This window comes from Chiloscyllium plagiosum, unplaced genomic scaffold (genome assembly GCF_037043375.1).
Source record: "Chiloscyllium plagiosum isolate Xiang-an unplaced genomic scaffold, Cpla_swu_hap1 HiC_scaffold_31, whole genome shotgun sequence".
In the NCBI taxonomy this organism is placed as follows: domain Eukaryota; kingdom Metazoa; phylum Chordata; class Chondrichthyes; order Orectolobiformes; family Hemiscylliidae; genus Chiloscyllium; species Chiloscyllium plagiosum.
In genome coordinates this window covers 66868894-66884084 of record NW_028270169.1, presented here as the reverse complement: position 1 = coordinate 66884084, position 15191 = coordinate 66868894, and positions in this window count along the sequence as shown.

The following is a 15191-nucleotide window of genomic DNA, read 5'->3' as shown; positions in this document are numbered from 1 at the left end:
TGCCCTCCCCCTGTCTGTATGCCATTGCAGATGCTCTGTCTCCATTTGACATCGTATTGAATCACTATCCTGGTGCATGAGCAAACTGAGCTCCATCCCTTTCATCCAATTCATTGGTATGGATTGTAATTTGTTGATGACATCACACAGATCCCTGAAGAATTCCACTAGTTGCAGCTTTTCAAACACAAAATGAGTAATGATCTCTTCTCTGTCTTTCCTGATGTTACCTCAGGTGACCCTTGACCATTCACCCTATCCATGCCCTTCATCATTTTATAAACTTTTAGAAAGTGCAAATATAACTCCAAGCAACACGAATGGCTGTGCGTTCAGTCATCCTCCGTCTAAATTCTCAAATTCAGTAGTCGTACCTCTTCCTTCTCCATCAAGGCGCGATTCCAAAAAGAGTTTTATCAACTTGTTCATACATATAATGAAACAGGTCTGTGGGCTTTGAGACCAGAAGTTCCGGTCCAGTGATAGGGACACTACCATCATTCAGCATTAGCCACTGAAGCTGCAATATGATGCTCCTGTGTGTTTGTTCATCAGCCTGTTGTAACATGCTGTGACACACCTCCACAGCACATGAATATGCACCACCTTCGCCATAGGTAGGGGCACTACCAGACAGTCATGGACTGGAATCGAATCCAGAGTTCCGCCTCACAAACGTGGGCACCACCCATTAAACAAGGCCTAAACCATGCCCAGATGTTGGGTCATAATTTATGTGTATGGGTTTATTAAATTCTGGTTAACATTACTAAATTATACAGGGGACATTATTCATTGAAAAAAGTACAAGTTATTCGCCTTAACAATAGGATGTTGAGTGCATTTGCTGTGCCATTGAGATAAACTATGAAGATCTTTAATTGTTTGGCTCTCATTTCCGGTTTAAATAGCTATTACCAGTAGTCTGCTATTTTAGGGGAAGAAATCCTGCAACATGCTGTGGATTACGAATGATCTCGAATAGATATCAATATTGAACACCAGAGATGAGGAAGGAGCACAATTCTGGGCCCAAAACACTGGTCACTATTTCAGATCTCTAACATGTGGCTTCCCTCTTCCTAAAATAATTCAATGATACAAGGCAACTGTTTCGTTGCCAGCTTCTCCTTACCAACTCCTCCCTCTGCCTGTGCAAGGCAAATCAAGGTCTGGGTCTTTGGGAAACTCAAGGCTAGTATCTGTAGGCCTTCTGGAGAGGAGATTGTCGTTTTAATCCGAAGGGGAAGTGTGAGGGGGTAGTAATATCACTCACTGAGCTAAGATGTTGCAGATGGGGTTTAACCTGGATATATGTGAGGTATTGCATTTTGGTGAAACAAACAAGGGGATGGCTTCCACAATGAATGCTGGGCTTTGGTAGTTATATAGAAAAGAGTGACACAGGGGTGTAGGTATAATTCTTTGAAGTTTGTGGTGCAGGGTGTTTAAGGTCATTTCATTGCTCAGACCCTTGAGGTTAAAAGTTGAGAAGTCATGCTGAGATTGTGCAGGACATTAATAAAGCCTCTTCTGTAGTTCTGTGTGCAGTTCTGTTATAGGAAGGAGATTATTAAGCTGGAAAGGGTTCACAAGAGATTTACCAGGATGTTACCAGTAACACCTCATCTTCTGCCTCGGAAGCCAGCAAAAACATGGCATGAGCATTGGATTCACTGATTTACAAATCTCCCCTGGCCAACTCAGATCCCAGATCCAACCCCTGGACTCACAACTGCCCTCTTGAGGAGACCTAATGTCCATCTTCCTTCCCACCATCTGCTCCACACTCCCCACCTATCTATCACTATCACCACCTACCTTCGCTCACCTATCACTTATTTTTTCCCCAGCCTCACCCCATTACCCAGTTTCTCTTAGCCCCCTTCTCCCTCCCCAGTCCTGAAGAAAGGTCCTGCCTGAAATGTCGACTCCCTTACTCCTCGGATGTTGCCTGGTTTACTGTGCCTTTTCCACCGCCAATGCTTTACCTACATTGAATTATCCAATATCTACAGTCCCCATTATCTCTTAGGTACAATTCCCTTTTAACATAGCAATGTCGCAGTCTGTTATAACCGCATGTAGTCTTACGGATATTTTCTTCTCAGATCATGGACGACAAAAGTTCTCTCAATGTCTCCCTGATATTGCAGTGCCTGATCAGTAGATACATAATGTCTGTTTCAATTTATAAACGGAGAAACATGCTTATATTCTGATAAACCTCTGGCTTTGCTCCCACATCCAAGGCAGATTGAATGCTTACACATGATTGATCTACCAGATCCAACATTTGTCCCTCAGTCACATATCCCATCCAGAATGTGTAAATTTTCATAATAATTTTGAATTTGAATAAATAGTATTGAATTGAAATGGATCAACGGGAGTTATTTGTTCTGCGACTGTGATTTTTGTCAGTCTCCGTGCATCCTAAAGGTGCCACTGAAGGGCTTTCCTCTTCTATTAATTAGGGACTCCGTTCAATGTGTTATCCCATAGTATCAGCGGGAGCATCAGCGACAGCACTAACATGCATCAGCAGACCCAGAGAGAGGGGGAGGAGAGATCACAATCTGAGAACATTCGACTGGAATGTTCCAACAATGGATCAGAATCTGAGAACATTACGCTGGAATGTTCCAACAATGGGCAGGAGTTTATCCGAGAGTCTTTACTGGCTTTCTCAACCTTGGACCTCATTAGTTTTGCGGATCCATGATGTATTGATGGTTATTCAAGCTGGTTACTATCCCATCCTTGCGATAGTTGGTGTTCCTGGTATGTCATTTATCTGTTCATTAAGCCAGGTTGGACTGAATTGCTGCTTATATTATTTAAAATTTAGAAAGGTGGATGTCAACATTTTCAATTCCAAAGAAATATGCCATTCCTTGCAAATTATATCGAGCAAACTATTCATGACAAATTACTCACCAATATGCGATGAAAACCAGGCTGTTCTCAAACTCCATAATCCATCTAACCCTGCACAGATCTACATTCTACATCCTCCCCACTCACGAATTCTGTCCAAAACCACCATTATGATATCCCCGTCTCCTCCTCAGCCTCAGTGCATCTTCTGACTAAATCATCAATTGTGCCTTTCTTATTTTGGATACAACTTATGAAGTCCCTTCTAACCACATATCAGTTACAGAATAATTGCGCTTGAGTATGTTGAACTTGTTCACTGCACAGAATCTGTCAGTCATTGACACATAATTGAGAGGCACAGAATAATAATCTGTTGGTATCTCATGAAGGAAATTGATGTAATTGAAATGGAACTATCATCATTTGTGAGAAAAAGCCCATCTGCTAGCTTCATGTCCTTCAAAGAAATCAATGGGTTATCCTTCCCCAGTCAGGTCTGTGCAAACCCACAGCAATGTGTTCACTATTTACTGTCCTATGGAACAGCTGAACCAGCCACTCAGCTCAAGATTTGCATAACATGCTGGCCTGACGATGGCTGCACACATCCCGTGACAGAAGAACAAAAGTAAAGTTAGCTCCCTTCCTCTGCCTGTTTTCCTTATTCCTACAATTTATTTCCATTCAGGTAGGTGACCATTCCCTATTTCGTGTGCACTCTTTCTAACTGAGCCTCTCCCCAAGAGCGATGTTCATCTCCATGGGCACCTCTGTTGCTGGCTTTGCTTTTGCGGACATGCAGATGTAAGGAACTTTTAAATTCCACAGCAGTGGCAGTGCATAGAGATGGAATGAGTTTTTATCTCATAATAAAGATACGGAGACCGGTAAATGAGGGAAATAAATTATTGTGATCATCACTGAGAGTGTGGTTGAGGCAGTATTTGGGGTATTATGGACAGATAATTTTCCCCTTTAAAATGAATTATCTCATTGCAACAGAGGCTGTGTAAAGGAATTTCATGAGAGTAATCCCTGGGCTGATGGTAAAAGAGGAGTGAGTGAAGGTTAATCTGTAGCACTGTCAGAGAATAAGAGGTCATTGCATTGAAACTTGATGGTGATGGACAATCACTCGTTATGTTCTACACAGACACTGAGAAGGTGATCAATTCCATGGCTTGTATCTTTTTTTTACTTGGGATGCATGATTCTGGATATTTAAGTGCCTCTAAGGATAAAATCTTCAGTAAAATCCTGCCTTGATATCGGGGTCAATTCCTCTTATCTAAGCAGGTCAATTAACCCCTTTTGTTAATGTTAATACGTGATGGTGTCTGTGTGGAGAGTGTTTTCTTCTCACAGAGGGTAGTGAATGTCAGGAATTCTCAGGTCTAGAAAGTTAGGGGAGTGAGATCACTGCAAGTATTTAAAGAGGAGGTAGATGGATTTTTAACCTGTCAGAGAGCTAAGGGGCATGAAGAATTGCGCATTGAAGAAGAGTTAATGCCAACAGTAGGTCAGCCATGATAGCATAAAATGGCGTGAGCATCCAAATTACCTATTCCTGTTTCTTATGATCTCATATTCTGTCTTTGGAAAGTGAATGATTATAATTTTCCTGCAAGTGTTTTTGTTGAATTTTGAGGACAGTGAGAGAAACGTATTTTGTGAGCCGTCTCTGGGAGAGATATGAGCCCGATATTCACAGTGAACCTGGGTCTTCCACATGAACAACAAATGAAACACCACTTGCAGAGATGAGACACTCTGTAAAGAGGTGGGAGATCACTATCATATCCAGCTTGGATTTCCCATCACATTTTCGAACCCACAGCAAACCTCACAGAGTAGCGGGACTGAATGATATCCTGTAATACTGTGAAACAGGTATTTGGAGCAAGTGGTCTCCATCTGCTCCGGTACAAGTGGTTTTAAGGACTGAATGGAACATAGGAACAGAGACCTGAGGAGCAGGAGTGGGTCATTAGATACGTTGTCATTGCTCAGCCAGACAGTAAGATCATGGCTGATCTGAGTGTGGTCTCCGCAGCACTTTTCTGTCTGTCCACAATGTCCCTCCATTCATATGTCTGTCAGATGTTGAACAAACTCAACTTTGAATAAATACAAGCACCCAGGTACAATACTAGGGAACTGCACAAAGCCAAAGTACACTGGCTGCACAATTCTGGAAGGCAACAGGCATTTATCTATCAGGCTTGATCCCATCCAATTAATTCTGCTGCAGTTTATCATTTTAGATTTGTTCATGGAATGTGGGTGTTGTTGATAGGCCAACATTTATGGACCATGTCTAATTACGCTGGAAATGGTGATGTTGAGCTGCCATCTTGGGATGAAACCTCTGGGGAAGAGAATTCCCATTTGAACAGCCCGTGCGAATTTCTCATTTCTGCTCCGACAAATGTTGGAGGGTCACTGTGTCCTTTTCCAGCCGCACCTCTCCACTGGTTTCAACAGATTTGAAGTGTAACCTAGGTCATTCTCTCGAAAAATGTGAGACACAGAGTCACACACGTACAGACACATACACAATCACACGTGTCTGAAGAGGAAAAAGAATAGGAAAAGGTTTCCAGAGTTTCATAGTAGTTGAACTCATTTCAAATGGAAAAGAGATAATGTGTCCCAACTGATACTCTGTCTCCGACGTTATTCTACTCAAACAAGCTGCTGGTATGAGACTACTTCCTGGAACAGTTGGATTTGGCAGAATTTCGTTTCCTTCAATCAGTGGAGCGATTCCCATGAATCCTCAAGAGGAATCCTCCAAGTTTGGTGAAGATGACTCAGTGATTTTTTACTCTCACATTTTGCTGTCAGGAGGGACAAAGTAAGAGAGAGGGTAGCAATAGACTGTGGCTGACAGCCATTAGATAATCGGATATAGGAACAGAAATTAGGACATTCAGCCCATCGAGTCTGATCCACCATACAATTATGGCTGACAAGTTTCTCAACACAATACTCCTGCTTTCTCCCTGTAATCCTTGATCCCTTTGATACTCAAGAAGCTAACTATCTCTATCTTAAATATGCACAAAGACCTGACCTCCACTGCCTTCTGTGAAAATGAATTCCATAGATTCTCCACTCTGGCTGAAGACATTTCTCCTTATCTCCGTTCTAAAAGGATTTCCCTTTACTCTAAGGCTGTATCCTTGGGTCCTAGAGTCTCCTACCAATGGAAGTCTTTTCACCATCAGCACTGTCCAGGACATTTAGTATTGTGTATGTTTCAATGAGATTCTCCCACATACCTCTGAACTCCATCAAGAACAGACCCAGAGTCCTCAAATGTTCTCATATGTTAAGCTTTTCATTCCTGGGACCATTCTTGTGAACATCCTGTGAACCCATTCCAAGGTCAGCACATACTTCCTGAGATATGGGGCTCAAAACAGCGCACAATTCTCCAAATATGGTCTGACAAGAGCCTGATAGAGCCTCAGAAGTACGTCCCTGCTTTTATATTCAAATCCTTTCCAAATAAATTCCATCACTGCATTTGCCTTCCTGACTACTGTCACAACCTGGAAGTTTACATTGAGAGAATCTGGAGTCGAACTCCCAAGGCCTTTTGCACTTCAGAAAACTGAATTTTCTCGGTAGTCCATGTTTTTATTCTTCCTAACAAAGTGCTTGTTCCCACAATTTCCCACTTTGTACGCCATCTGCCACTTCTTTTCCATTTATCCTAAACTATCGAAAACTTCCTTGAGCCTCCTTGCATCTTCAATGTTACCTGTCCCTGTACCTATCGTTGTATCATTTTCAAACGTAGCCAGAATGCTTTCAGATCCTTCATCTGGATCGTTAATGTATAAAGTGAAAAGTTGTGGTCCCAACACTAAAGCCTTATGGAACACCACTTGTCATTGGCTGTCATCCTGAGAAGTACACTTTTATCGACACTGTTTGCTTCCTGCCAGACAGCCAAACTTTTATTCATGCTCGCACCTTGCCTCTAAAACCATGGGCCCTTGCCTTATTCAGTAGCCTCCTGTCGGCACATTGTCAAAGATCTTCTTGAAGTCCAGCTGGATGACATACATTGGCTCTCTTTGATCTAAGCTGATCGTTACGTCCTCAAGGTTTTCTAGCAGATTTTCGAGGCATGACCTCCCCTTGATGAAACCATGCTAACTTTGTCCTAATTCACCATCCACACCCAAGTATTCAGAAATCTCATCCTTCACAATGCATTCCAGGATCTTACCCAGAGCCAAGTTTAGATTAGTCAGTCTGTAATTTTCTGTTTTTTGCTCTACTCCCTTTTTAAACAGGGGCATCACGTTAGCAATTTTCCAGTCCTCTGGGAATCTCTCTGATTCGAGAGTTTCCTGAAAGATCAACACCGACTCCACTGTCTCATCAGCTATCTGCCTTAGAAATCTGGAATGGAGTCCATCTGGCCCAGGTGATTTACTTACCTTCAAGCCATTCAATTTTCCCAGCACCTTTTCCTAGGTGATGGCCACCTTACTCAGGTCTGTCCACTAAGTCTTTTCAAAGTTTGGGATATTAATCGTGTTTTCAAACGTGAAGACTGACACGAACGAATTTTTCAGCTCCTCAGCCTTTTCCTTGTTCCACATTACTATCTCTCCTGTGTCAATTTCTAGTGATCAGATGCCCATTTTTGCCTCTCATTTGCCTTTTATGTATCAAAAGAAGCTCTTACAGTCTTTCTTTACATGACTGGCTTGCTTACCCTCATATTTAATTTTCTCACTCCTTATTTCTTTTTTTTGTTGTTGCTCTCTGTTGGTCTTTGCAAGTGTTACGACATGGTGGTGAACGTCTCTGTTAATTAAACCAAACACCCAGGAAAGCTCACCTCACCTCGTAATCTATTAGAATATGAGTGACAGAGAACTCCCAAATTCCACTATTTAAAGAAAATAACGCCAATTTATGTTTAACTGTAAATGTGAACATTATGCCACAACTATTTACAACTTTAACTAATCCACCTCCAACTAACAATATGCTGTTTCAATAAGACACTTATGAAAATTACATCAACGTAATTTCAAAACCACATAGCCACTGCCGTCCTCTGTGATGTTACTCTCCTGGCTGATGAATTCCCTGAGTCGTCGTATTTCTGTTTACTGTGAATATGTTTCATATGCCAAAAATATATATTATTAGTCAGTATTTCATAATTTCTTGCGGAGCAAGATAGTTGATCCCCAGGCTTCTTCCGTCTCGATGGCATCTGCTCTCTCCCTAATTTTCAAAATGTTCGCATTTTTATGTTCCCAGCATCAAATTGTCTCACTGGTTCAATGTTGGCAAAGCAATAAATTCAATCTCGATTTGCTTTCAGTGACAGAGAGAGTGAAGGAAAGAGAGTGTTGCATGCAATAGTGAGAGTGGTGGAGCAAGAGTCTTGTTTGGGGGTAGGTGCTGTAACATATATAGAGAGTGTTAGAGAGTCGAGAGAATACGGAGACATTTGTCTTGGCTGGCGGGGAAGGTTATTGATGCTTGTCCTGTATTGATGGGCATTTCTTCAGGTCATCTCAGGATCGGGGTGAGCCTCCCCAATGTCTTGTCCACGTCTATCACTAATAACACCACAGACCACATCCCTCAGCTTCTTCAGAATCAGTTTGTATGGATCTTGCAAACAACAAGGAGTAACACACATTGGTGCCTTACATATCTGAACCAAAACTGTTGTGCAACTTTGTGCATCCGATTCTCTGGAAATTAGATATGCAAATATCGCGGGTGCTGCAGTAATACTGGATGATCTAAAATTGCATCTAAACTGCGTAAACTAAATTATTGCTAATGCTGTGAAAAATACACTTCATGTGTATATGAGGTAGGTTGAAGAGTATGTTGTGAACCAAAGTAGAGAGCAGGTTATTTCGGGCGTGGTGTTGTGTGGTCAGAAGGACTAATTACTTAACGTGCTCTGAGGCAGTTATTGGGCAATCGTAACATTAATATGTTGCATTTTACACCGCGCCTTCAAGCAATATAGAATGTTTGAACATTACACTCAAATATCATGGAAGCCCGAAGGCGAGAGAGTCACGTGAATTGGAAAAATGATATTTGGTGTGAGACAAATATTGGCTGTTAGTGATAGAAATACTGTAAGGTCTGAAAAATACGTACATATCACGAAGTTACAAACACCAACGAAAGGGAAGGTGACTCATTAATGGTTTAGATAAGAAATTAATGATTGCATTAAATCTAAGGAAGCAGCTTCAGAAGAATTCCAGATATTGTGCAAACCTGAACATTCTGAGATATTTACTTTTCTATAAATGAGGATGAAGAAAGTGTTAAGGAAATCAAAAAGAACATAAATGCAAACAAACAGGAAACACAAAGACTGCTCAAATCTCCGATCCATATACAAAAGAAAACAAAAGTAAGGCCAAATGTGGAAATTTTAAAAATATTGGTGAATTTATTGCGGGAAACAAGGAAATGGCCGAGAAACTCACCAGCTACTTTGTATCTGTCTTCATGGAGAAAGCGCCAGGAAACATCCGTGTAAAGCAAGTAATCACATGGGACTCGTGGATCGAAAGACATAAAGTCCATTCATATCAGCAACAAGGTAATACTTGAAAATTGAGCTGGATTGATCATTGCCAATTCTGATGGGCCAGATAATCTTCAGAAATAAAACAGCATATTAATTGAACTGTCGGTGACTGTGTTTTATTTTCTTGCAGATCCTGCAAAGGCCATATCCATTGTAGATAAGTGAAAGGTAGTAAACATGATCCATCTATGTACACAGGGAAGAAGAGATAATGTGGAGGACTGCAGACCAATTAATTTGACATATGTATGGAAAGAGTTGGAATCCATTATATAAGATGTGATATTGGGTACTTAGAAATGAACAGCAAAATTGCAGAGAATCACAAAGCATTTCTGACAGAGAAATCATACCTGACAAACTTCGGAATTATTTGAAGTTGTTTCTTGCAGCATAGACCACAGACAACCAGTGGAAGTGATGCATTTGGATTTTCAGAAGTCTGGGCGGGGAAAATTTCAGGCTGTAACAGCTGCTCCTTTTGTGAGGTGTTTTAGGTGTTGGAGGTGATTTCCTCGAATTCCAAAAGCAGCAATTACTGTTTTGTGCGCTGTTGCATTGTCTTGGAACTTTGGGAAAAAAAAGTCAAAGCAACAGCAGTTTTAAGTGGGAAAAGAGCAGACAAAGGAAGCACACGGTGAGGGGAAGAAACTGACAGGACAGCGTACCTGCAAAATTACTGCCTTTGCTGTTTGAATTCATGTATTGTTGGATATCGGAGTGCCTCTAGGAAAATTAACTAACAGTGAAATTTAAAACTGGTTTGGAGGAACTGTTTGAGCAAAGTTCCCAGCCAGATAGTGAATTGTTTTAACTGTGTCCTACAGAAAGTCTGCTGAAGTAAGTAGAGTGGATTCCTCCTTAATTACATGTTGTTGAGATGTGTCTCTTAATTAATCTTAAAATATAAGCCATAAATATTAATTTAACCTTGGGCAGTGTTTTGTAGAGGAACAAGACAGTTTTTTTTTCTGGGTCTGTCGATTGTGAAGGAGCACAAATGGTCTTAGTAGAATCATATGCGCTTCTTATCAGATGTGGGAGTTTAAGGAGGATTTAAGGGTTACTGCGGATTATATCTGCAATAATTGCTTCTGGTTGCGAATCCTATCAGATCGAATGGATCAGCTGGAGAGACAGTTTAAGACAATGAAGAATTGGTAACAGCAACAGGAAGTGATGGTTGGCAGTTATAGGAAGTGGGGAAGTCTCAGATACAGTTACATAGATGGTTAACTCCAAGAAAGGCAAGAGAGTTAAGTAGCTAGTGCAGGAATCTTCTGGGGCTGTCCCCATTTCAAACAAACATGCTGTTTTGGAAAATGTAGCTGATGATGGATTCACAGGGAAACGTAGCACGAACAGGCAAGTTTCTGGTATTGAGACTGACTCTAATGCAACAAGGGATACGTCGGGTTCCACGAGGTCAATTATGCTAGGGGACTCGCTAGTCTGAGGTACAGACAGACGGTTCTGTGGCCAGCAGAGAAATAAGCAGAATGATGTGTTTCCCTGGTGCCAGGATCAAGGATGTCTCAGAAAGGGTGCAGAATGTTCTCACGGGGGACAGGGGACAGCAAGAGGTCAATGTCCAAATTAGAACCAACGACATAGGAAGGGAAAAGTTTGAGATTATGGACAGAGATTGCAGGGTGATAGGCAGAAATTTAAAAATGAGGTTCTTGAGAGTAGTAATATCTGGATTACTCCCAGCGCTACGAACTAGTGAGGGCAGAAATAGAGGGATAGAGCAGATGAATGCATGGCTGAGGAAATGGTGTATGGGAGAAGTATTCACAATTTTGGATCACTGGAATCTCTTTTGGGGTAGAAGGAAACTGTACCAGAAGGACGGATTGTACCTGAATTAGAAGGGGACGAATATACTGGCAGGGAGATTTGCTAGAGCTGCTGGGGAGGATTTAAACTAGTAAAGGGGTGGGGGTGGGGGCAGGGAGATAGTGAGGAAATAGATCAATCTGAGATTGGTACAATTGAGAACAGAAACGAGTCAAACAGTCAGGGCAGGCAAGGATAAGGTAGGACTAATAAAGTAAACTGCGTTTATTTCAATGCAAAGGAGCCTAACAGGGAAGACAGATGAACTCAGGGCATGGTTAGGAACATGGGACTGGGATATCAAAGCAATTACAGAATCATGGCTCAGGGATGGGCAGGACTGGCAGCTTAATGTTCCAGGATACAAATGCTACAGGAAGGATGGAAATGGAGGCAGGAGAGGAGGGGGAGTGGCGTTTTTGATTAGGGATAGCATTACAGCTGTACTGAGGGAGAATATTCCTGGAAATACATCCAGGGAAGTTATTTGGGTAGAACTGAGAAATAAGAACGGGCTGATCACCTTATTGGGATTGTAGTCAGAGGGAAATTGAGAAACAAACTTGTAAGGAGGTCTTAGCTATCTGTAAGAAAGTAGGGTGATTATGGTAGGAGATTTTAACTTTCCAAACATAGACTGGGACTGCCAAAACGTTAAGGGTCTAGTTGGAGAGGAATTTATTAAGTGTGTACAAGAAAATTTTCTGATTCAGTATGTGGATGAACCTACCAGAGAAGGTGCAAAACCTGAACCACTCTGGGGAAATAAGGCAGGGCAGGTGACTGAGGTGTCAGTGGAGGTGCACTTTGAGGCCAGCTACCATAATTCTATTAGATTTAAAATAATTATGGAAAAGGATAGACCAGATCTAAAAGTTGAAGTTCTAAATTGGAGAAAGGCCAATTTTGATGGTAGTTCGCAAGAACTTTCAAAACCTGATTGGGTGCAGATGTTCACAGGTAAACGGACGGCTGGAAAATGGGAAGCCTTCAGAAATGAGATAACAAGAATCCAGAGAAAGTATATTCCTGTTAGAATGAAAGGAAAGGTTGGTAGGTATAGGGATTGCTGGCTAACTAAAGGGTATGATTAATAAAAAGAAGGAAGCATATGTCAGATATAGACAGGATAGACTGAGAGAATCCTTAGAAGAGTATAACGGCAGTAGGAGTATAGATGAGATAGCTTTAGCAAGTAGAATTGAGGAGAATCCAAAGGGTTTTTACAAACACATTAAGGACAAAATCATAACTAGGGAGACAATCGAGCCCCTCAAAGATCAGCAAGGAGGCCCTTGTGTGGAGCTGCAGAAAATGAGGGAGATACTAAACGAGTATTTTGCATCAGTATTTACTGTGGAAACGGACATGGAAGATATAGAATGTTAGGAAATAGATGGTTACACGTTGGAAAATATCCAAATTACAGAGGAGGAAGTGCTGGATGTCTTGAAACAGGTAAAGGTGGATAAATCCCCAGGACCTGAACAGGTGTATCCGAGAACTCTGTGGGAAGCTAGAGAAGTGATTGCTGGACTTCTTGCTGAGACATTTGTACCGTTGATTGTCACAGGAGAGTTGCCAGAAGCCTGGAGTTTGGCAAACATGGTGCCACTGTTTAAGAAGGGTGGTACGGACAAGCCAGGGAACTATAGATCGGTGAGCCTAACCTCGGTGGTGAGCAAGTTGTTGAAGGGAATCCTGAAGGACAGGATGTACATGCATTTGGAAAGACAAGGACTGATTCGGGATAGTAAACATGGCTTTGTGCATGGGAAATCATATCTCACAATCTTGATCGAGGTTTTTGAAGAAGTAACGAAGAGGGCAGAGGGGTGGATGTGATCTATATGGACTTCAGTAACGCGTTCGACAAGATTCTCCATTGGAGACTGGTTAGCAAGTTTAAATCTCACGAAATACAGGGACAACTAGCCATTTGGATACAGAACTGGCTCAAAGGTTGAAGACAGAGGCTGGAGGTGGAGAGTTGTTTTTCAGACTGGAGGCCTGGGACCAGTGGCGTACCACAAGGATCAGTGTTGGGTCCTCTATTTTTTGTCATTTACATAAATGATTTGGATGTGAGCGTAAGAGTTATCGTTAGTAAGTTTGCAGATGACAACAAAATTGGAGGTGCAAAGAAGGTTACCTCAGCGAAGAAGGTTACCTCAGAGTACAACAGGATTTTGATCAGATGGGCCAATGGGCTGAGAAGTAGCATATGGAGTTTATTTCAGATAAATGCGAGGTGCTGCATTTAGGGAACGCAAATTTTAGCAGGACTTATACACTTAATGGCAAGGTCCTGGGGAGTGTTGCTGAACAAAGAGACCTTGGAGTGCAGGTTCATAGTTCCTTGAAAATGGAGTCGCAGGTAGATCAGATAGTTAAGGCGGCGTTTGGTATGCTTTCCTTTATTGGTCAGAGTATTGAGTATTGGAGTTGGGAGGTCATGTTGCGGCTGTACAGGACACTGGTTAGGCCACTGTTGGAATATTGCGTGGAATTCTGGTCTCCTTCCCATCGGAAATATGTTGTGAAAATTGAAAGGGTTCAGGAAAGATTTACAAGGATGTTGACAGGGTTGGAGGATTTGAGGTACAGGCTGGGGCTGTTTTCCCTTGAGCTTTGGAGGCTGAGGGGTGACCTTCTAGAGATGTACAAAATTATGAAGGGCATGGAAAGGATAAATGGATAAAATCTTTTCCCTGTGGTCGGCGAGTGCAGAACTAAAGGGCATAGGTTTAGGGTGTGAGGAACAAGATGTTGGGTGGCACAGTGTCTCCCAATGCTACCTCACAACGTCAGAGACTCGGGTTCAATTCCCCCCTCAGGCTGTGTGGAGTTTGTACATTCTCCCTATGTTTCCTACCACAATCCAAAAATGTGCAGGTAGGTGAATTGGCTATTCTAAATTGCCCGTAGTGTTAGTTTAAGGGGTAAATGTAGGGGGATGGGTCTGGGTTGGTGTGGGCTAGTTTCCACACTTTAAGAAATCTAAACGTAAAAGAGACCTGAGGGGCAATGTGTTCACACAGACGGTGGTACATGAATGGAATGAATTGCCAGAGGATGTGCTGGAGGCTGGTACAATTGCAGCATTTAAAAGGCATTTGGATGGTTATGTGAATCGGAAAGGTTTGGAGGGATATGAGCCGGGTGCAGGCAGGTGGGACTAGTTTGGGTTGGGATATCTGCTCGACATGGACGGATTGGATTGAAGGGTCTGTTTCAATGCTGCACATCTCCAAGCCTCTATAACTCACACAGTGAGTTCGTAAATGCTATTAGTGTGAATGGTATTTGGAGGAATACGTGTAATTGGAAAGTTAAAGTTAGGTTGGAATTTGTTTAAGGGAATCGGAATATAGAGGTAAAGACATCATGAAGCAGTTGTATAGAGTGTTGGTGAGAATGTACCTGAGGTATTGAGTCCAGTGTTGATGACGTAATCTAAGGAAGATTACACTGATCACAGAGGACGTGCAATGGACATTCTCCAGATTAATTCCTGAGATGACAAGATTTTATGATGGGGAGATTTGACTCCAGTTCCAAAGCATGAGAGGTGATTGCAGTGAAATTTCAAAAATCTATGATACATGTGAAGAGGTGGAAATAAATAAGATGTTTCTCTAGCTGTCTACTCTATATTTAAGCTGAAAATGTGTTGCTGTAAAAGCGTAGCAGGTCAGGCAGCATCCAAGGAGCAGGAGAATCGACGTTTCGGGCATAAGCCCTTCTTTGGGAACGAGGAAAGTGTGTCCAGCAGGCTAAGATAACAGGTAGGGAGGAGAGAATTGGGGGAGGGGCGTTGGAAATGCGATGGGTGGAAGGAGGTTAAGGTGAGGGTGATAGATTG